Genomic DNA, 23,836 nt, shown 5'->3' on the forward strand with positions numbered 1-23,836 from the left:
ACCCCCATAAGATTCAGACCCCCACTCACAACAAAGACAAAGTTAGGGAGAACTGGTTTGAGGGGAATAGGTGGCACACAGATGCCACCTGCTGGTTAGTCAGAGAAAGTGCACTCCACCAAGGTGTAGCTCTGACAAATTAGAGATAATTGTACAAATAAATCTGCATATCCTAAAAGAACCCTATCAAGATAAGCAAATGCAGAGACCAAAAAACAACAGAAAATTTTAAAGCATATGAAAAAACCAGAAGATATAGAAAACACAAACCCAAAAACTCAAATCAAAAGATCAGAGGAGACACAGTACTTGGAGCAATTAATCAAAGAACTAATGACAAACAACCAGATAATGGAACAGGATATAAAAGACATGAAGAAGACCCTAGAAGAGCATAAAGAAGAATTTGCAAGAGTAAATAAAAAGATAGATGATCATATGGAAATAAAAGAAACGATAAAATTAAAAAGATTCTGGATAGTCACAGTACTAGATTAGAGGAAGCTGAGCAGCAAATCATTGAGCTCAAGGAGGACAGAATGGAAAGTGAAAGAACAAAAGAAAGAATGGGGAAAAATCAAAAAATTGAAATGGATCCCAGGGATATGATGGACAACATAAATTGCACAAATATAAGAATCATTGGTGTTCCAGAATGGGAAGAGAAGGGTAAAGGTCTAGGAAGAGTATTCAAAGAAACTGCTGATGAAAGCTTCCCAAACCTTCTAAACAACATAAATACACAAATCATAGATGCCCGATGAACTGCAAACAGAATAAGTGCAAATAAACCCACTCTGAGACATATTCTGATCAGATAGGTCAAATGCTAAAAAGAAGGAACAAGTTCTGAAAGCAGCAAGAGAGAAGCAATTCACCATTTACAAGGGAAAGACAATAAGACTAAGCAGTGCCTACTCAGTGGCCATGATGGAGGTGAGAAGGCAGTGACATGACATATATTTAAAATTCTGAAAGAGAAAAACTGCCAACCAAGAATTCTTCATCCAGCAATTATCCTTCAAATTGGAGGGAGAGTTTAATTTTTCACAGACAAACAATTACTGAGAGAATTTGCTAACAAGAGATCTGCCCTACTTGAGATACTAAAGGGAACCCTACCAAGAGAGAAACAAAAAAAAAAAGGAGAGAGAGGTATTGAGAAAGGTTCAGAACTAAAGAGATTCAGTAAGGGTACATTAAAGGACATTAAGAGAGATAGGAGAAAAACATATCTGAGAAACATAAACCAAAGAATAGAACGGCTGATTCAAGGAATGCCTTCACAGTAACATTGAATGTAAATGGATTAAACTCTCCACTTAAAAGATACATATTGGCAGAATGGATTAAAAAAATATGAACCATCAATATGTTGCATACAAGAGACTCATCTTAGACACAGGGACACAAAGAAATTGAAAGTGAAAGGATGGAAAAAGTATTTCATGCAAACTTCAGCCAAAAGAAAACAGGAGTTACAAAATTAATCTCAGAAAAAATAGACTTTAAATGCAAGGATGTTATGAGAGATAAAGAGGCCACTATATATTAATAAAAGGGGCAATTCAACAAGAAGAAATAACAATCATAAATGTTTATGCACCCAATCAAGTTGCCCCAAAATACATGAGACAAACATTGGCAAAACTAAAGGAAGCTATAGATATTTCTACAATAATTGTAGTAGATTTCAATACATCACTCTTTCCTATAGAATGATCAACCAGACAGAAGACAAATAAGGAAATTGAAAACCTAAACAATCTGATAAATGAATTTGAATTAACAGACAGATATAGAACATCACATCCCAAATCACCAGGATACACATTCTTCTCTAGTGCTCATGGAACTTTCTCCAGAATAGATCACATACTGGGACATAAAACAAGCATCAACAAATTAAAGAAAAAAACAAATTATTCAAAGCACATTCTCTTATCACAAGGGAATACAATTAGAAGTCAATAGCCATCAGAGACTTATAAAATTAAAAAAATATCTGGAGGTTAAACAACACACTCCAAAACAATCAGTGGGTTAAAGACAAAATAGCAAGAGAAATTGCTAAATATATATAGATGAATGAAAATGAGAACACAACATATCAAAACCTATGGGATGCAGCAAAAGTGATACTGAGTGGGAAATTTATAGCTCTAAATGCATACATTAAAAAGGGAAGAAAGAGTTAAAATTGAAGAACTAATGAAGCAACTGAAGAAACTAGAAAATGAACAGCATACTAATCCTAAAGCAAGTAGAAGAAAAGAAACAAGGGTTAAAGCAGAAATAAATGACATACAAAAAACAATAGAGAGAATAAATAACAACAAAAGCTGGTTCTTTGAGAAGATCAACAAGATTGACAAGCCCCTAACTAGACTGAGTAATTAAAAAGAGAGAAGACCCAAATAAACAAAATAATGAATCATAGAGGTGACATTACTCTGGATCCCAAAGATTTAAAAAATTATAAGAGGATACTATGAACTACTGTATGCCAACAAACAAGATAATGTAGAGGAAATAGACAATTTCCTGGAAACACATGAACAACCCAGACTGATCAGAGAAGAAATAGAAGACCTCAACAATCCAATCACAAACAAAGAAATCCAATCAGTCAGCAAAAAGCTTCCCACAAAAAAACATACAGAGCCAGATGGCTTCACAGGGGAATTCTACCAAACTCCAAAAAGAACTGACACAAATCTTACTTAAACTCTTTCAAAACATCAAAGAAAATGGAACACTATGTAACACATTGTATGAAGCTAACATCACTCTAACACTAAAACCAGGTAAAGATGCTACAAGAAAGGAAAACTACAGCCCAATCTCCCTAATGAATATAGACGCAAAAATTCTCAACAAAATACTTGCAAATCAAATCCAAAGACACACTAAAAAAGTCAAACACCATGACCAAGTGGGGTTCATTCCAGGCATGCAAGGATGGTTCAACATAAGAAAATCAATCAATGTATTACAACACATTAACAAATCAAAAGAGAAAAATCAAATGCTCATCTCAATAGATGCTGAAAAAGCATTCGACAAAATCCAACATCCTTTCCTGATAAAAACACGTCAAAAGGTAGGAATTGAAGGAACTGTCCTCAATATTATAAAAGGTGTATATAGCATAGTCCTCAATTGTGAGAGACTGAAAGCCTTACCTCTAAGATCAGGAATGAGACAAGGATGCCTGCTGTCACCATTGTTATTCAACATTGTGCTAGAAGTGCCAGCCAGGGCAACCTGGCAAGACAAAGAAATAAAAGCATCCAAATTGGAAAGGAAGAATTAAAACTGTCATTGTTTGCAGATGATATGATCTTATATCTGGAAAACCCTGAGAAATTGATGATACAGCTACTAGAGCTAGTAAACAAATTTAGCAAATGAGCAGGAAACAAAATTAATGCACATAAGTCAGTAACGTTCCTATACACTAGAAATGACTGAACTGAAGAGACACTCAAGAAAAAGCTACCATTTTCTATAGCAACTCAGAAAATCAAGAACCTAGGAATAAATTTAACTAAAGATGTAAAGAACCTATACAAAGAAAACTACCTAACATTACTGAAATATATATTCAGCTACCCAAAAAGTTGGAAATATATTCTATGCTCATGGACAGGAAGGCTAAATGTCATTAAGATGTTGTTTCTTCCCAAACTCATCTACAGATTCAATGCAATCCTGGATTAGTTAGGGTTCTCTAGGGAAACAGAATCAATAAGGGATGTCTATGAATATAAGATTTATAAAAGTGACTCACACAACTGTGGGTATGCACGAGTCCAAATTCCATAAGGCAGTCAGCAAACTGGCAATTCCAATGAAGATGTTCAATGAACTCCTCAGGAAACGAACAGACAACTTTGATGAACTCCTCAGGAAATGAACTGGGATCTTCAACGAACATGTTTGATGAACTCCTCAGGAAATGAACTGGCAACTTTGATGAACTACTCAGGAAATGCTTCACTTGTCAGTGGAGGAAGAAGTGAGGGTCCTCTATCTGTCTTGCTTAAAAATCCTCAACTAATTGATTGGATTAAATCCAGCCAACTGCAGTCTCTCTTTGTGGAAGACACACCCTTCATTGAGTCATCAGTCACAGCTGCAGCCAATTGACTGATGATTTAATACACCAGCCTGTTGGTTTACTAACCAGCCACAAACATCCTCACAGCAACAGTTAGGCCAGTGCTTGCTTGACCAGAGAGCTGGGTACCATCACCTGGCCAAGTTGACACATGAACCTAACCATCAAAAATCCCTATCCAAATTCCAAGAACCTACTTCACAGACTTGGAAAAGCTAGTTATCAAATTTATTTGGAAAGAAAAGATGCCTTAAATTTCTAAAAACATTCTAAGAAAGTAAAACAAAGTGAGAAGACGTACACTCCCTGACTTTGGAGGTTATTATAAAGCCACAGTAGTCAAAACAGCATGGTACTGACACAAAGATAGACATATTGATCAATGAAATTGAATTGAGAATTCAGAGATAGACCCCCAGATCAACAGTCAACTGATCTTTGATGAGGCCCCCAAAGCCACTGAACTGGGACATAACAGTCTTTTGAAAAAATGGGGCTTGGAGAGTTCAATATCCATATCCAAAAGAATGAAAGAGGATCCCTACCTCACACCCTACACAAAAATTAACTCAAAATGGATTAAAGATCTCAACATAAGAGACAGTACCATAAAACTCCTAGAAGATAATGCAGGGAAATATCTTCAAGACCTTGAATTAGGAAGTCACTTTCTAGACATTGCACCCAAAGCACAAGCAACAAAAGAAAAAATAGATAAATGGGAACTCCTCAAACTTAGAGGTTTCTGTACCTCAAAGGAATTTGTCAAAAAGGAGAAGAGGCAACCAAGTTAATGGGAAAAAATATTTGGAAACCATGCATCTGACAAGACTGATATTTTGCATATAGAAAGAAATCCTACAACTCAACAACAGTGGTACAGACAGCCCAATTATAAAATGGGCAAAAGATATGAAAAGACAGTTCTCTGAAGAGAAGATACAAATGGCCAAAGACACATGAAGAAATGTTCATCTTCACTAGCTATTAGGAAGATGCAAATTAAGACCACAACGAGATACCATCTCACACCAGTTAGAATGGCTGCCATTAAATGAACAGTAACTACAAATGCTGGAGAGGATGTGGAGAAACTGGAACCCTTATTCATTGTTGGTGGGAATGTATAATGGTTCAGCCATTCTGGAAGACAGTCTGCAGTTCCTTAGATAACTAGTTATAGTGTTACCCTTCGAACCGGCAATTGCACTTCTCTGTATATACCCAGAAAGTCTGAAAGCAGTGACACGAACAGATATCTGCATGTCAATGTTCACAGTAGCAATATTCACAACTGCCAACAGATGGAAACAACCCAAATGTCCTTCAACAGATGAGGGGATAAATAAAATGTGGTATATGCACACAATGGAATTCTAAGCAGCAGGAAGAAGGAATGATATTGTGAAGCATATGACAACATGGATGAACCTTAAAGACATAATGCTGAGCGAAATAAGCCAGGCACAAAAAAGAGAAGTATTATATGTTACCACAAATGTGAACACTGAAAATGTAAAATAAGTGGTTTATAATGTAGAATGTAGGGGACCTAGCAATAGTTAACAATTATTGAAGGGGGAACAATAATGTAATAAGAACAGATAAGTTATCGTGGGTAAATTTAACATTCTGGGAATGCTCAGGAATGAATATGGTTTGTTAATTTCTGGTGGGTATGGTAGGAGCAAGTTCACAGAAACGTAGTGATAATCATAGATTATCTCTTTTTCTTATTCCTTTCCTGATTTATAGTCTGTATATTCTCTTGGGGTAGAGTAGGACATGTTGGAAGTAATGTAGTTATTTTAGGTTATTCATTTTCTCTTATTCATTTGTTTTGGTTTTGTTTGAAATGTTTTTTTATTGTCTGTTTTTTAATTTTTTTGATAAATGTAATTTAAAAAAACCAATGAAAAAATATGCAGAGCCCCCCTGTGGACCTGGGGGAAAATGCAGAAGTGTTGGGCTTCCTCACCTGGATGGTTGCTGAGGTTCTCACAAACATTGAGGACTGGCAGGTTGATGTGCCAAACACTTTATCACTGGATTTGCACTTAAGAAGCCTGTTACTGCAAAGGAGAGGCTAAACCTGATTATAATTGTGCCTAAAAATCTTCCCCTCAATCCCTTTTTGTTGCTGAGATATGGCCCTATCTCTGTAGCAAAGCCAAATTGGCAGGTGAAATCCCTGCCCCCACCACATGGGATATGACACCCAGAGGTGTAAATCTCCCTGGCAATGCAGAATATGACTCCCATGGAGGAATCTGGACCTGGAATCATGGGACGGACAATATCTTCTTGACCAAAATGGGGATGTGAAGTGAAATGAAATACAGTTTCATTGGCTAAGAGATTCCAAATGGAGTTGAGAGGTCACTCTGGTGGGCACTCTTATGCACTATATAGATAACTCATTTTAGATATTAATGAATTGGAACACCTAGTAGTAAATACCTGGAACTATCAACCTACAACCCAGTGGCCTTTAATCTTGAAGACAATTGTATAACAATGTAGCTTACAAGGGGTGACAATATGATTGCTAAAGCCTTGTGGATCACATTCCCCTTTATCCACTGTATGGATAGATGAGTAGAAAAATGGGGACAAAAAACTAAAGGAAAAATAGGGTTGGGGGGGCTATTTGTTCTTTTTTCACTCTTATTTTTTCTAATTTTCACTTTTTCTGGTACAGGGAAAAAGTTCAAAAAGTAGATTTTGGTGATGAATGAACAACTATAGGATGGTAATGTGATCAATTCACTGTATTCTTAAGATGATTGTATGGTTTGTGAACAAATCTTAATAAAAAAATAGCCAGTGAACTGGAGCATCTTGCCATATGTATTTTTTAATTCAGTTTTATTGAGATATATTCACATATCATGCAATCACCCATGGTGTACAATCAACTGCTCATGGTACCATCTTACAGTTGTGAATTCATCACCCCAATCTATTTTTGAACATTTTCCTTATACCAGAAAGAAACAGAATCAAAATAAAAAATAAAAATAAAAAAGAACACCCAAATCACCCCCCACCATTCTGACCTATTTTTATTTAGGTTTTGTCCCCATTTTTCTACTCCATCCATACACTGGATAAAGGGAGTGTGATCCACAGGGTTTTCATAATCACACTGTCACCCCTTGTAAGCTACATTGTTATACAATAGTATTCAAGAGTCAAGGCTACTGGGTTGCAGCTTGGTAGTTTCAGGTATTTATTTCTAGTTATTCCAATATATTAAAACCTGAAACATGTAATCTATATAGCGCATAATCTCTTGACTCCATTTGAAATCTCTCAGCCACTGAAGCTGTATTTCGTTTCATTTTGCATCCCCCTTCTGGTCAAGAAGATGTTCTCAATCCCATGGCGCCAGATTCAGAGTCATTCTCTGGAGTCATATCCTGCATTGGCAGGGAGATTTACACCCCTGGGAGTTAGGTCCCACATTGTAGGGAGGGCAGTGAGATCACCCACAAAGGTGGCTTAGTTAGAGGGAGAGGGCCAGACCTGAGCAACAAAGAGGCACTCGGGGAGAACCTTAGCACAGTTATAAGCAGGTTTAGCCTCTCCTTGCAGCAACAAGCTTTGTAGGGGCTAGCCCCAAGAGAGAGGGCTCAGCCCAACAAGCTGTCAGTCCCCAATATTTGTGAGAATATCAGCAACAATCCAGGTGAGGAAGTCCAACACCTCTGCATCCTCCCCCAGCTCTTCCAGGGGTCCCTGTATATGTATTTTTATTCTCCACCCAGATTACTTTAGGATATGTGGCTATTTCATTCTAATCTATACAGATCTACCATATCTCACTTATTCAAAGTTCCATGTAATTGCACTGTTTGAACAAGCTGACTGTAGAAGTTATATTGCTTAGAAAATATAGATCTTACAACAAATAAACATCTCTTCCCTTTGTCTCACATGAAAGTTGAAGTTTTAACAGTCAGTTTCTACCTTTATCCTTTGGCCTGGTTTCCTCCAGTCTTAACCAGATCTGCTTTATTCGTGTCCCTACTTGAAGTCTGGGCTCTATTTTGGCTTTTTTTTAAAAGGTTTCTCTATGTGTTAATACTGATATTCATATTTGCCAAACTCTAGCTCTGAGTTTCAAGTGTAACAAATATACCCAATGTTCCAGAGACCAATCAGGTTATACACTAAGGGATCAAAGTCTCTGAGTTTGGAGATAGCCATTACAATTCAGGAATAGATTTGAATGCTGTAAGAGCTTACAATCTAGGGACAATTACAGTAATCATTTTCCTTTTAGGCAGTGCTATAAGATTCAATTCTGAGTTTACACACTGTAGTTAGTCTATATTGGTGAGGCATTATAGTGTTTGCCTTTGTTTCTGGAGTACTTCACTCAACATGCTGTCTAGAGGATCCATTCAGCTCATTGCCAGTCTCACAGCTTCACTCCTTCTCATAGTTGCTCAATATTCCATTGTATGCATACACCACAGTTTACCATTCTTTTCCTCAGTGTACCCTTAGGCCACCGCCACCCATTGCAAATCATGAATACTGCCTCCATATATAACAATGCGCAAATGTCCATTCATGTCTCTGCTCTTGGATCTTCCAAATACATAAACCATAATGAGGTTGTAGGACCTTATGGCCCCACATACTTAGCTTCTATTGGAGCCAACACAGTGACCTCCAGAATGGCTACACCCTTCTGCCTCCTCATCAACAGTAAATAGGTACATCCCTCTTCCATGTTTTCTCCAGCACTTTTACATCTATTTATATTTTTTCCTACAATCTTATAGAGATATATTCACAAAACACACAACCATCCACAGTGTACAATCAGTTGTTCATGGCATCATCACATAGTTGTACATTTATCACCACAGTCAGCACTTGAACATATTGATTATTATTAAACAGATTTTTTTGTGAATAATAAAAAAGTAATAAAAAGAAAAACAAAAATGTCATACAATACAATATAGTAGTAAGGACAGAAAACAACACCACTGCCAAGAATCCCTTATCCCTCCCTTATATCCCCCTCTCATACACATTTAGCTTGGTATATTGCCTTTGTTACATTTAATGGAAGCATATTACAATGCTACTGTGGACCATAGACTCCAGTTTGCTTTGATTATGTTTTTTCCCAAGTACCGTCCCTTTTTCTCCCACATGTGAGAACATTTGTATATTTGCACATTTAGCAACAGTCATTGGCCACTCCAGTTTTTGCCAAGTTATACAGGCCCATTCTTCATCATCTATCTTTACCTCTGGTGTCATTCATTCCCCTATTCCACCTCTTTCAGCTTTACTCACAGACATTTTTGTTCCAGGTACTTACATTATTGTGCTACCATTACACAGTATTATGCTGTCTATTTCTGGATCTATACAATCAATCCTGCTGAACATTTCTGTAGTCCTGCAGCATCAAATGCCTGATCTCTACCCTCTTTCTATCTTCTGGTAGACTGTGTTATCAGCTTTAACTCTCAAAGTTTTCTCATTAGTGTTATTTCATATTAGTGAGTCCATACAGTATTTGTACTTTTGTTTCTGGCTAACTTCACTCAACATAATATCTTCAAGGTTCATCCATGTTATTATATGTTCCATGTCTTTGTTCTGTCTTTTAGTTGCATAATGTTCCATTATGTTTATATACCACAGATTGTTTATCCACTCCTCCATTGATGGACATTTGGGCTGCTTCTATCTCTTGGCAATCATGAATAATGTTGCAATAAACATCAGTTTGCAAATGTCTGTCTTAGCTTTCAGTTCCTTTGAACATATACCTAGCAATGGAATAGCTGGGTCTTAAAGCAAATCTATACTTAGCTTCCTGAGGAACTTCCACTCTGTCTTCCAGAGTGGTTCCACTGTTCTACATTCTCATCAGCAATGAATAAGTGTGCGTCTTTCTCCATATCCTCTCCTGCACTTGTCGTTTTCTGTTTTTTGGATTATGGCTATTCTGGTATGTGTGAGATGATATCTCATTGTGGTTTTGATTTGCATTTCCCTAACAGCCAGTGAAGTTGAGCACTTTTTCATATGTTTTTGAGAAATTTGTATTTCCTCTTTGGATAAGTGTCTGTCCATGTCTTTTGCCCATATTTAATTGGGTTGTTTGTCTCTCTGTTGTTGAGTTGTAGGATTGCTTTATATATTAAACCCTTATCTGATATGTGGTTTCCAAATATTGTCTCCCATCATGTAGGCCACCTTTTTACTTTTCTAACAAAGTCCTTTGATGTACAAAAGTGTTTGATTTTGAGAAGATCCCTTTTGTCTATTTGTTCTTTGGTTTCTCACACTTTGGGTGTAAGGTCTAGGAAACCACTTCCTATCACAAGATCTTTAATAGGTCCCTACATTTTCTTCTAAGGGTTTTATGGTCTTAGCACTTATGTTTAGGTCTTTGATCCACTTAGAGTTAATTTTTGTATAAAGTGTGAGGTAGTAGTCCTCTTTCATTCTTTTGGAAATGGATATCCAGTTTTCTAAACACCATTTATTGAAGAGGCTGCTCTGTCCCAGTTGCTTTGGCTTGACTGCCTTATCAAAGATGAATAGTCCATAGATCTGAGAGTCTATTTCCGGACACTCAATTCAATTCCATTGGTCAGTATCTCTGTCCTTATGCCAGTATCATGCTGTTGTGAGCACTGTAGCTTTGTAATATGCTTCAAAGTCAGGTAGTGTGAGACCTCCCACTCCATTCCTCTTTCTCAAGATATTTCTGGCTATTCATGGCACCTTGCCCTTCCAATTAAATTTGGTTATTCATTTTTCTATTTTGGAAAAGTAAGTTGTGATTTTAATTCATATTGCATTGCACCTATAAATCAGTTAAGGTAGAGTTGGTATCTTAATTATATTTAGTCTTCCAATCCATGAACACGGTACGTTCTTCCATTTTTTTAGGTCCTGTTTGATTTCTTTTAGCAGTTTCTTGTAATTTTCTTTGTAAAGATTTTTTGTGGTCTTTGTTACATTTATTCCTAAATACTTCATTATTTTGGTTGCTATTGTAAATGGAATTTTTTTCATTTCTTCTTGTTGCACATTACTTGTGTATAAGAACACTACCAATTGTTGCATGTTGATCTTGTAGCCTGCCACTTTGCTGTGTTCATTGATTGGCTCTAATAGCTTTGCTGTAGATTTTTCTGCATTTTCTACCTATAGAATCATGTCATTGGCAAACTGAAAGTTTTACTTCTTTCTCTCCAATTTGGTTGCTTTTTATTTCTTTTTCTTGCCAGATTGCTCTAGACAGAACTTCCAGCACAATGTTGAATAACAATGATGACAGTGGGCATCCCTGTCCTGATCTTAGAGGGAAAGCTTTTGGTCTCTCCCCATTGAGTACGATGTTAGCTGAGGGTTTCCCCTATATTGCCTTTATAATATTGAGAAAATTCCCTTCTACTCCTATGCTTTGAAGTGTTTTCATCAAGAAAGGATGTTGAATTTTGTCAATTGCTTTTTCTGCACCGATCGTGATTATCATGTGGTTCTTTCCTTTGATTATTGATGTGGTGTATTACATTAATTGATTTTCTTATGTTGAACCAGCCTTGCATAACTGGAATAAACCCCACTTTGTCATGGTGCATAGCTCTTTTAATGTCCTGCTGGATTTGATTTGCCGGTATTTTGTTGAGGATTTTTGCATCTATATTCATTAAGGTGATTGGTCTATAATTTTCATTTTTTGAAGTATCTTTGTCTGCTTTTGTTATTAGTGTGATGTCAGCTTCATAGAATGAGTTGGGTAGCTTTCCCTGCTCTTCAGTTTTTTTGAAGAGTTTGAGCAGAATTTGTATTAAATCTTTCTTGAATGCTTGGTAGAATTCACATGTGAAGCCATCTGGTCATGGGCTTTTCTTTTTTGGGAGCTTATTGATGGATGACAATCACTTTGCTTGTGATTATTTTGTTGAGGTCCTCTATTTCTTCTTGGGTCAATGTTGGTTATTTATGCTTTTCTAGGAAGTTGTCCATTTCATGTAAGTTGTCCAGTGTATTAGCATATAGTTGCTCATAATGTCTTCTCATTATCTCCTTTATCTCTGCAGGGTCAGTAGTTATGCTTACTTTCCCATTTGTGATTGCATTTATTTGCATCCACTCTTTTTTTCTGTTAGCCTAGCTAGGTGTCCATCAACTTTGTTGATTTTCTCAAAGAACCAGCCTCTGATTTTCTTGATTCTCTCTATTGTTCTCCTATTCTCAGTTTCATTCATTTCTGCTGTGATCTTTATTATTTCTTTCCTTCTGTTTGCTTTGGGGTTTATTTGATGTTCTTTCTCTAGTTCCTCCAGGTAGACAGTTAATTTTTCAATTTTTCCTCTCTCTTCTCTTTTAATATATGCATTTAAGGCAATAAATTTCCCTCTCATCACCGCCTTTGCTGCATCCCATAAGTTTTGATATGTTGTGTTTGCATTGTCATTTGCCTCGAGGTATTTACTAACTTCTCTTGAAATTTCTTCCTTTACCCAGTGGTTTTCTAAGAGTGTGTTGTAAATCTCCATTTGTGAAATTTACAATCTTCTGCCTGATATTTATTTCCAACTTCATTCCATTATGACCCAAGATACTGTTTTTTATAATACCAATATTTTTAAATTTTTAGAGTCCTGCTTTTGACCCAGCATGTGGTCTATCCTAGAAAATGTACCATGAGCACTCGAGAACAATGTGTATCCTGCTGTTGTGGAGTGTAGTGTTCTATAAATGTCAAGTCTAGTTCATTTATCATACAATTCAACATCTCTGTTTCCTTGTTGATCCTCTGTCTAGATGTTCTATCCATTGATGGGAGCAGTGTATTGAAGTCCCCACTATTATTGTACAGTTATCTAATTCTCCTTTCAGTGTTCTCAGTGTCTGCCTCATGAATTTTGTGGCACTCTGGCTTGGTGCATAAATATTTATGGTTGTTATTTTTTGATGAATTGACTCTTTTATTAATATATAGTCTCCTTCTTTGTCTCTTTTAACTGTTTTACTTTTGAAGTTTACTTTGTCTGATATCAATATAGCTACTCCCACTTTTTTCTGGTTGCTGTTTGCATGAAATATCTTTCTCCAACCTTTCACTTTCAGCCTATTTTTGTCCTGTTGCTAAGGTGAGTTTCTGGTACACAGCATATAGATGGGTCCTGTTTTTTAATCCACTCTGCCAGTCTGTGTCTTTTTACTGGGGGAATTTAATCCATTAACATTTAGTATTATTACTGTAAAGGCAGTACTTTCTTCTATCATTTTGTCTTTTGGATTTTTATGTCACATCTTATTTTTTCTTCTCTCTCTTTTTACCCTTCCTGATAATCTTCATTTCTACACTCTTCTCCAAACCTCTTTCTCCTGTCTTTTCCTTTCAGCCTGTACCACTTCCTTTAATATTTCTTGTAGTGCCACTCTCATATTCACAAACTCTCTCAGTGACTGTTTTTCTGGAAATATTTTAATCTCTCCCTCATTTTTGAAGGACAGTTTTGCTGGATATAGCATTCTTTGTTGGCAGTTCTTCTATTTCGGTATCTTAAATATTTCATACCACTGTGTTATGGCCTCCATGGTTTCTGTGGATAAATCTGTACATAGTGTTATCGAGCTCCCCACATATGTGTTGGATTGCTTTTCTCTTGCAGCTTTCAGAATTCTGTCTTTGTCTTTGACATTTTAGAATCTGATCAGTAAGTGTATTGGAGTATGTCTATTGGGGTCTATTCTGTTTGGGGTGCAGTGTACTCCTTGAATCTTGAATTTTCTTTCATAAGAGTTGGGAAATTTTCAGTGATTATTTCTTCTATTATTCTTTCTGTCCCTTCTCCCTCTCTTCTCCCTAAGGGACACCCATAACTTGTATGTTTGTGCATTTTGTGTTGTCACTTAGCTCCCAAAGACCCTGCTCATATTTTTCCATCTTTTCACCATGTTCTTTCATGTATTTGAATTCAGATATCTGGTCTTCCAATTCACTGATCCTTTCTTCTGCCTGTTCAAATCTACTGTTGTATTCCTCCATTGCCTTTTTCATCTCCTCCATTATTCCCTTCATTCCCATAAGTTCTGTCATTTGTTTTTTCAAGTTTATGCCTTTTTCCTTATGGTCATCCAGTATCCTTCTTATGTCCTTCATCTCTTTTGCTATGTCTTCCCTTAGTTCTTTAACTTGATTTTTGAATTCATTTACCTTTGTTTGAACATCTCCAATTAGTTCTTTCTTCAGCTCATTGACTTGATTTAGCAATAATTGCTTAAACTCCTGTATCTCAGTTGAACTATTAGTTTGTTCCTTTGGCTGGTCCATATTTTTGTGTTTCCTAGTATGGCTCATTATCTGAAGCTGTCTAGACATCTGAATTTCTTGATTAATTTACTCTTGGGCTTGTTTTTACCCTTTTACCTTAGATTTTCTTGTTGGTTGGCTTTGTTCTCTAAACTTTGGTGTTTAGTTCAGCTTATTCTAGATCTTTAACTTAGATTCTGTTTAGTTGTTCAGAGTTTTTCACCTCTTGTTTTTCTGTTTCTTGCCCTGCCTCTATGTAGCTTTTGTGAGGTGATCTCCTCAGATATGGTTAGCCCCAGTCAGGTTTTCCCAGTCCAGAGAGGCCTAGGTCTCAGGAAGAGGATATGGAGTTTCCTTGAAAATGAGACCGTCCTGTGAGTCCTTTAGACTCTGTGCTTCTCCTATGCTGTCTAGCAGGTGGTGCTTGCCAGCCCACAGTTCCCCCACCAGTGTAAGGAGGTGGGGAGCCTTTAGTTCTCCAGGTGGCCCTGACCCTTTCAGGGACATGGCTGACTGTAGCTTGTTAATGCATTCTAACCCCTGGGATCTGAATTCCCAAAAGTGCTGGGAAGTTATTCTGTTTAGCAAATTTTCTCTGCCACTAGACTTATTGCTTTGTCTCTCAGAGCTATCTTAACTCTGCTCTTGCCTGGGCCCAAATTGCAAGTCTTTGAGGCTTTCTGTAGTGGGCTTCTTAGAATAATTATTTTAGAAATAGGGAAAAAATTAAAAAAAAGGAAAGGCCCAATATGGACTATTTACAGTCCTTGCAGATCTAATGGACTATTGAAATGCTAAAAGACCAGGGCTTTTAAGGGAACAATCGAGAAAGCAGAGAAGCTGGCTTTTCAGACAAGGGCTCTCCCTCCCTAGATTTGTGTATTTGTCTGATTCTCTTTGAGCCCTGCCCTTCTCCATATTATGTTCACCTGATTCCAAACAGTCTGTGTTTTTATTTTGTTTCCTATTTTTTTGTTGTTGTTGTTTTGCTAGCCCTATCTCCTCTCCACTGGGCTGACTGCTCCCAGAATTTCTGGTGTCTGCTCTCAGTTTATCTATGATTGCAGCTTTCATTCTCCCTCCTAGTTCCCAGCACCAACAGCCCCTCCTCCCCCAGGATTGTGCCTGGCAGGGATGGACATGGGCCCCCTGCCCCTGAGAATTTACAGATTTCACTGATCTCAGCTGTTCCACACATTTGTGAGTGTTGTATGAAGTTTATCCAATCTCAAATTCTTCTGCAGTGTCCTGTCCACACAGTTCCTGGCTTTCTAGCAACTGCCCTGGAGGAGTAACTCCAACCTAGACCTCACCACTATGCCATCTTGCCCTGCCTCATATGTTCTTTTAAATTCAGTTTTATTGAGATATATTCACACACCAAAAGTCATCCATGGTGTACAATCAACTGTTCACAGTACCACCATGTAGTTGTGTACCATCATGAGTTCATCACCTCAATCTATTTTTGAACATTTTCCTTACACCAAAAAGACTCAGAATAAGAATAAAAAGTAAAAGTAAAAAAGAACACCCAAATAATCCCCCCTCTGATCCCACAGTAATTTTCATTTACTTTTTGTCCCCATTTTTCTTCTCTTCCATCCATACACTGAATAAAGGGAGTGCGATCCATCGGGTTTTCACAATCACACTGTCACCCCTTGTATGCTACATTGTTATACAATCATCGTCAAGAGTCAAGGCTACTGGGTTGGAGTTTGGTAGTTTCAGGTATTTACTTCTAGCTATTCTAATACATTAAAACCTAAAAAAAGTGTTATCTATATAGTGCATATGAATGTCCACCAGAGTGACCTCTCGACTCCATTTGAAATCTCTCATCCACTGAATCTTTTCTTCATTTCATTTTGCCTCCACCTTTTGGTCAAGAAGATGTTTTCAATCACACAAGGTCAGGTTCAAATTCATCCCCAGGAGTCATATCCTGAATTGGCAGGGAGATTTACACTCCTGGGAGTCAGGTCACACATGGGGAGGGCCATGAGATCACATGCCAAGGTGGCTTAGTTAGAGAGAGAAGGTCACATCTGAGCAACAAAGAGACACTCAGGGGGAGACTCTTAGTCACAATTATAAGCAGGTTTAGCCTCTCCTTGCAGCAACAAGCTTCGTAGGGGCCAGCCCCAAGACAGAGGGCTCATCATGTCAAGCTGTCAGTCCCCAATGTTTGTGAGAACATGAGCAATCCAGGTGAGGAAGTCCAACAGCTCTGCATCATCCCCTAGCTCCTCAGGGGGCACCAAATATATATTTTTATTCTCCACCCAAATTACTTTGGGATGTATTGCTATTTCACTCTAAGCTATAAAGACCTACCATATCTCACTTCCTATTCAAATTTCCATGTAATTGTGGTGTTTCAACAAACTGTAGAAGTTATATTGTTTAGAAAATTTAGATTGTACACCAAATAAACATCTCTTCCCTTGGTCTCACATGGAAGTTGAAGTTTTAACAGTCAGTTTCAACCTTTAACCTTTGGCTTGATTTGCCCTAGTCTTAACCAGATCCTTTTCATTCATATCTATAATTGAGTTGAGGGCTCTGTTTCAGCTCTTTTTTGAACAGTTGCTGTATGTGTTAATACATTCATATCTGCCAAGCTCTAGCTCTGAGTTTCAGGTGTCACACAGATACCCAAAGTTCCAGAGACCAATCAGGTTATAACCCAAGGGCTCATCATCTCAGAGTTTGGAGATAGCCATTACAATTCAGGAATAGATTTGACTGCTGTAAGAGCTTACAATCTAGGGAACATTACAATAATCATTTTGCCATTAGGTTGTGCTCTGAGATTCAATTCTGAGTTTACACATTGCAGTTAGTCCATATTTGTGAGGCATTATAGTGTTTGCCTTTGTTTTTGGCATACTTTATCCAAAATGCTCTCTACAGGATCCATTCACATTGTTGGGTGTCTCACAACTTCAATCCTCATAGTTGCTCAGTATTCCATTGTATGCATACACCACAGTTCACCATTCTTTTCCTCAGTCAGTGTACCCATAGGCCACCTCAATCCATGGCAAATCATGAATACTGCCTCATTAACCACTAATGTGCAAAGGTCTATTTATATCTCTGCTCTCAGATCTTCCAAGTACATACCTCATAATGATGTTGCGGGACCTTCTGGCCCCCACATACTTAGCTTCTGGTTAAACAACCAATGTGACCTCCAGAAAGGCTACAACATTCTGCCTCCTCAACAGTAAAAAGGTACATCTCTCTCTCCATGTTTTCTCCAGAACTTTTACCACTTTGTATATTTTTTCCTACAATTTTATAGAGACATATTCTCATAAAATACAATTATCCACAGTGTACAATCAGTTGTTCATGGTATCATCATATAGTTGTACATTTATCACCACAGTCAGCACTTGAACATATTGATTACTATGAAAATGTGTTTTTTTGGTGAATAATAAAAAGTTAATATAAAAGAAAAATAAAGTGTCATATAACACAATATATTAGTAAGGACTGAAAACAACACCACTCCAAAGAATCCCTTATCCCTCACCTATATCCCCCTCATACACATTTAACTTTGGTATAGTGCCTTTTTTACATTTAATGGAAGCATATTACATTGTTACTATTGACCATGGACTCCAGTTTGCTTTAATTGTGTTTTCCCCAAATACCATACCTTTTCCAACACTCTGGATGGTTGACATTCGTTTGTTCTCCCACATGTGAGAACATTTTTATATTTGTACATTTAGTAACAGTCATTGGCCACTTCAGTTTTGCCAAGTTATGCAGTCCCAGTCTTCATCATCTATCTTTACCTCTGGTGTCATACATTCCCCTATCCCACTTCCTTCAGCTTTACTCACAGACATCTTTGTTCAGTGTACTTACATCACACGGTATTATGCTATTTCTGAATCTATGCAATCAATCCTGCTGAACATTTCTGTAGTCCTTCAGGATCAAGTGCCTGATCTCTAACCCCTTTCTATCTCCCGGTAGCCTGTGTTTTCAGCTTTTAACTCACAAAATTTGCTCATTAATGTTAGTTCATATTAGTGAGACCATACAGTATTTGTCCTTTTGTTTGTGGCTAACTTCACTCAACATAATGTCCTCAAGGTTCATCCATGTTATTATATGTTCCATGTCTTTGTTCTGTCTTACAGCTGCATAATATTGCATCATGTGTATATACCACAGTTTGCTTACCTGCTCGTCTGTGGATGGACATTTGGGCTGCTTCCATATCTTGGCAGTCATGAATAATGTTGCAATAAACTTCGATTTACATATGTCCATTTGTGTCTTAACTTCCAGTTCCTTTGAGTATATACCTAGCAATGGAATAGCTGAGTCATATTGCAGATCTATACTTAGCTTCCTGAGGAAATGCCACACTGTCTTCAAGAGTGATTTCACCATTCTACATTCCCACCAGCAATGAATAAGTGTGCCTCTTTCTCCACATCCTCTCCAGCACTTGTCATTTTCTGTTTTTTGGATAACGGCTATTCTGGTATGTGTGAGATGTTACCTCAATGTGGTTTTGATTTACATTTCCCTAATAGCCAGTGAAGTTGAGCATTTTTTCATATGCTTTTGATCCATTTTGTATTTCCTTTTTGGAAATGTGCCTATCTATGTCTTTTGCCCATTTTTAAATTGGGTTGTCTTTCTTTCTCTTGTCGAGTGGTAGGATCTCTTTATATATTCTGGATATGAAACCCTTATCTTATATTTGGTTTCCAAATGTTGTCTCCCATTGCATAGACTGCCTTTTTACTTTTCTGTCAATTTTCTTTGATGTGCAAAGGTATTCAATTTTGATGAGATTCCATTTATCTATTTCTTCATTGATTGCTTGAGCTTTGGGTGTTAGGTCTAGGAAACCACCTCTTATCACAGGATCTTTAACATATTTCCCTACTTTTTCTTCTACAATTATTATGGTGTTTGTGCTAATGTTTAGGTCTTTGATATATTTTGAGTTAATTTTTGTAAAAAAATGTGAAATAAGAATCCTCTTTCATTCCGTTTGATATGGATATCTACCTCTCCAAACACTGTCTATTGGAGAGGCTGCTCAGTCCCAGTTGCTTTGGGTTGACAGCCTTATTAAAGATCAATTGTCTGTAGATGAGAGGGTCTATTTCTGAACATTCAGTTCAATCCATTTGTTGATATATCCATCTTTAAACCAATACCATGCAATTTTAGACACTGTAGTTTTGTAATATGCTTTAAAGTCAGGTTGTGTGAGACCTCCCATTTTGTTCCTCTTTCTCAATACATTTTTGTCTATTCTGGTCATCCTGCCCTTCCAAATGTATTTAGTTATTTTTTTTTCTATTTCTGCAAAGTAAGTTGTTGGGATTTTAATTGGTGTTGCATTGAATCTTTAAATTAACTTAGGTAGAACTGACATCTTAAGTATATCTAGTCTTCCAATCCATGAACACAGTATGTTCTTCCATTTTTTAAGGTCATGTTTGATTTCTTTTAGAGGTTTCTTATAGTTTTCTCTGCTTAAGTCATTTGTGGCTTTGGTTAAGTTTATTCCTGAGTAGTTGATTTGCTATTGTAAATGGAATTCTTTTCTTGATTTCTTCCTCCTGTTGTTCATAGTATGTGTATAGGAGCACTACTGATTTTTGCATGTTGATCTTGTAGCCTGACACTTTGCTGTATTCATTGATTAGCTCTAGTGTCTTTTCTGTAGATTTTTCTGAATTTTCTACATATAGGATCATGTCATCTGCAAACAGTGTAAGTTTTACTTCTTCCTCTCCAATTTGGATGTATTTTATTTCTTTTCCTTTCCTAAGCTAGAATTTTCAGCAGAATGTTGAATTACAATGGTGACAGTGGGCATCACCATTTTGTTCCTGATCTTAGAGGAAAAGCTTTCAGTATTTCCCCACTGAGTAAGATGTTAGCTATGGGTTTTTCATATATTGCCTTTATCATATTGAGAAATTTCCCATCTATTCTTATTATTTGAAGTATTTTCAACAAGAAAGGATGTTGTGTTTTGTCAAATGCCTTTTCTTCATCAGTCACGATGATCATGTGTTTCTTTCACTTTGAATTATTGATGTGGTCTATTACATTATTTGATTTACTCATGTTGAACCAGTCTTGCATACTTGGAATAAATCCCACCTGGTCATTGAGCATAATTATTTTAATGTGCTGCTGGATTCAATTTGTGAATATTCTGTAGAGGATTTTTGCATATATTTTCATTAAAGTTATTGGTCTATAATTTTCTTTTTTTTGTAGTATCTTTGTCTGACTTTGGTATTAGGGTGATGTTGGCTTTGTAGAATGAGTTAGGTAGCTTTCCCTTCTCTTCAATTTTTTGAAGAGTTTTGGCAGTATTGGTACTAATTCTTTCTCATTCTTGCCCTGAAGTTGTGTATTTTAATAGCTTTTCATGTAATACTCATATACAAAAAAACTTAAAATGCTTTTCTCCAATTGAAAAATCTAAAGAATTCAAAAATGAGACATTCAATATTTGAAAAAAGTACAGATTTATGAAATGTGTATATTCTGTCATGAAGACTCCACATCAGCTTTATACACTAGGAAAAAAATAACAGGATTGTGCCACTTTGTATGTATTATGTCCCCTAAAAGGCCATGTTCTTTGATGCAATCTTGTGGGGGAAGACATACTAGTGTTGATTAGGTTGGAACCTATTGATTGTTTCCATGGAGATGTGACTCAGTCAACTGTGGGAAAGACCTTTGATTGGATAATTTCCATAGATGTGGTTCCCCACCCATTCAGGATGGGTCTGAATTAAATTACTGGAACCATATAGAGTTCCCAGAGAGAAGCTCAGAGCAACTAAGAGTGACATTTTGGAGGACATAAGAGAGGATAAAATGCCCCAAGAACAACATTTTGGAGAATGCCATTTTGAAATGTAACCTGGGAGCAAGCAGACACCAGCCACAAGCCTTCTGAGCTAACAGAAGTTTTCCAGACACCAATGGCCATCCTTCAGTGAAGGTACCCTCTTACCTTGGACACTTTATGGCCTTAAGAATGCAACTCTGTAACCAAATAAACCCCCTTTATAGAAGCCAATCCATTTCTGGTATTTTGCATAATGGGCAAATATAATATAAAGGATATATTAGAACAAGGATTTATTACAAATTTATTTAGCAGTAACTTAGTTCACACCATGCAACTAAGAGTACATTATTCAAAATATACAAGCTTTTGTAGGGTCTAAACTGAAGGATTTTTCTTTTTTTCTGCAGAATCCTTAATACTGGTGGCACTTAAAATTTGTTAGCCTTTCTACTGACAGGTAAATTATGTGCAGTGATGAAAAAGTTTAACAGACCAGTTACCTATTATGAATCATTCCAGCTTTGTTCAACAATGGCTGAAACTCTTTTTCATATTCCCACTTGTATTCCTGATAAAGCTGTGCTGCCTGGCCATTGGCTGCACTGTTTGGATTTGGTTCATCCAATAGAGACTGAATTGATGTTAAGATAAAAGACACATTGTATGCTGGACTCCATCTGTTCTGAAGGATAGCCAAACATGCTACCATCAGCATACACATTTGGATGAAACATTTTCAATATAAGCCTAACAGTTGGTGATTTATTTGGATATTTCTCAGAAAATTATATTACTAGTTTAAAAGTATCATCTTCAAATGGTGTCCCTTCTGGTCCAAATATAACTGCATTCCACTGCATGATGTTATTTTCAGATAGTGTGCCACTGACACCCACAGGTGGGTCCTCTCGCAATTGCTTGAAATCCCACATGAGCCTCCTCCTGTCTGGGGTTGACATGCTCTCCTGCTGCCCATGGTCAGTCTGAGAGAAAAGAGTTCCATGCAGACCCCTGCCCACCCACCTCGGGATGGAGGCTTTATTACCAGGAGTCACCAGCACCACTGCTGAAGCTGACAAACAACCCTCCTAGTTCTGTCTTGAATCCTTGGTAGAATTCACATGTGAAGCCACCTGGTCCTGTGCTTTTCTTTTTTTTTTTGAACTTTTTGATGACTGATTTCATATCTTTACTTGTGATTGGTTTGATGAGGTTGTCTCTTTCTTCTTGAGTCAATGTTGGTTGTTCATGCTTTTCTAGGAAGTTGTCCACTTCATCTAAGTCTCACTTATTACCATAGAGTTGCTCAAAGGATTCTCTCATTATTCCCACTATTTCTGTAGAATCAGTAGTTATGTCCCCTTTCCCCTTTCTGATTGTGTTTATTTGCATCTGATGTCTCTCTTTTTTTTGTTAGCCTAGCTAGGGGTCCGTTGATTTTATTGATTTTCTCAAAGAACCAACTACCAGTTTTGTTGATTTTTTTTTCCTGTTCTCAATTTCATTTATTTCTGCTCTAATCTCTGTAATTCTTTGTTCTGTTTGCTTTGGGGTTTGTTTGTTGTTTGCTTTGGGGTTTGTTTGCTGTTTTTTCTCCAGTTCCTCCAGGTGAAGTGTTAATTCCTCAATTTTTTCTATTTCTTCTATTTTAAAACAGGCATTTAGGACAATAATTTTCCCACTCGGCTCTGCCTTAACTGCACCCAATACATTTTTTAAATTAAATTTTCCTGAGATATATTCACATACCATACAATCATCTGAGGTGTACAATCAATTGTTCACAGTACCATCATATAGTTGTGCATTCATCACCACAATCTATTTTTTGAACATTTTCCTTGTACCAGAAAAAGTGAAAATAAGAATAGAAAAATAAGAGTAATCAAGAACACCCAAATCATTCCCCCCTCCCACCCTATTTTTCATTTAGTTTTTTGTCTCCATTTTTCTAGTCATCCATCCATACCCTGGACAAAGGGAGTGTGATCCACAAGGTTTTCACAATCACCTTGTCACACCTTGTAACCTACATTGCTATACAATCATCTTCAAGAGTCAAGGCTACTGTGTTGAAGCTTGATAGTTTCAGGAATTTACTTCCAGCTATTCCAATGCATTAAAACCTAAAAAGAGTTGTCAGTATAATGCATAAGAATGCTCACCAAAGTGACATCTCAGCTCCATTTGGAATCTCTCAGTCACAGAAACTTTATTTCATTTCATTTTGCATAAACTTTTTGGTCAAGAACATGTTCTCAATCCCATGATGTTGGGTCCAGATTCATCCCTGGGAGCAATATCCCATGTTTCTAGGGAGATTTACACCCCTGGGTGTCAGATTCCACATAGGGGAAAGGGCAGTGAGGTCACCTGCTGAGATGGTTTAGCTAGAGAAGGAGGGCCACATAAGAGCAACAAAGAGGTTCTATGGGGAGACCCTTAGGCACAACTGTAAGCAGGTTTAGCCTCTCCTTTGCAGTAATGAGCTACATAAGGGCAAGTCCCATGATAGAGGGCA

At 37.1% G+C, this 23,836-nt stretch overlaps 1 pseudogene; it reads right to left on the reverse strand.

Annotated features, from left to right (window-relative positions):
• Nucleotides 1–21,818: 21,818 nt before the first annotated feature.
• On the reverse strand, nt 21,819–22,274 carry LOC119523756 (annotated as a pseudogene).
• Between the last annotated feature and the right edge of the window lie 1,562 nt (nt 22,275–23,836).

This window comes from Choloepus didactylus, chromosome X, assembly GCF_015220235.1.
Source record: "Choloepus didactylus isolate mChoDid1 chromosome X, mChoDid1.pri, whole genome shotgun sequence".
Taxonomy (NCBI): Eukaryota; Metazoa; Chordata; class Mammalia; order Pilosa; family Megalonychidae; genus Choloepus; species Choloepus didactylus.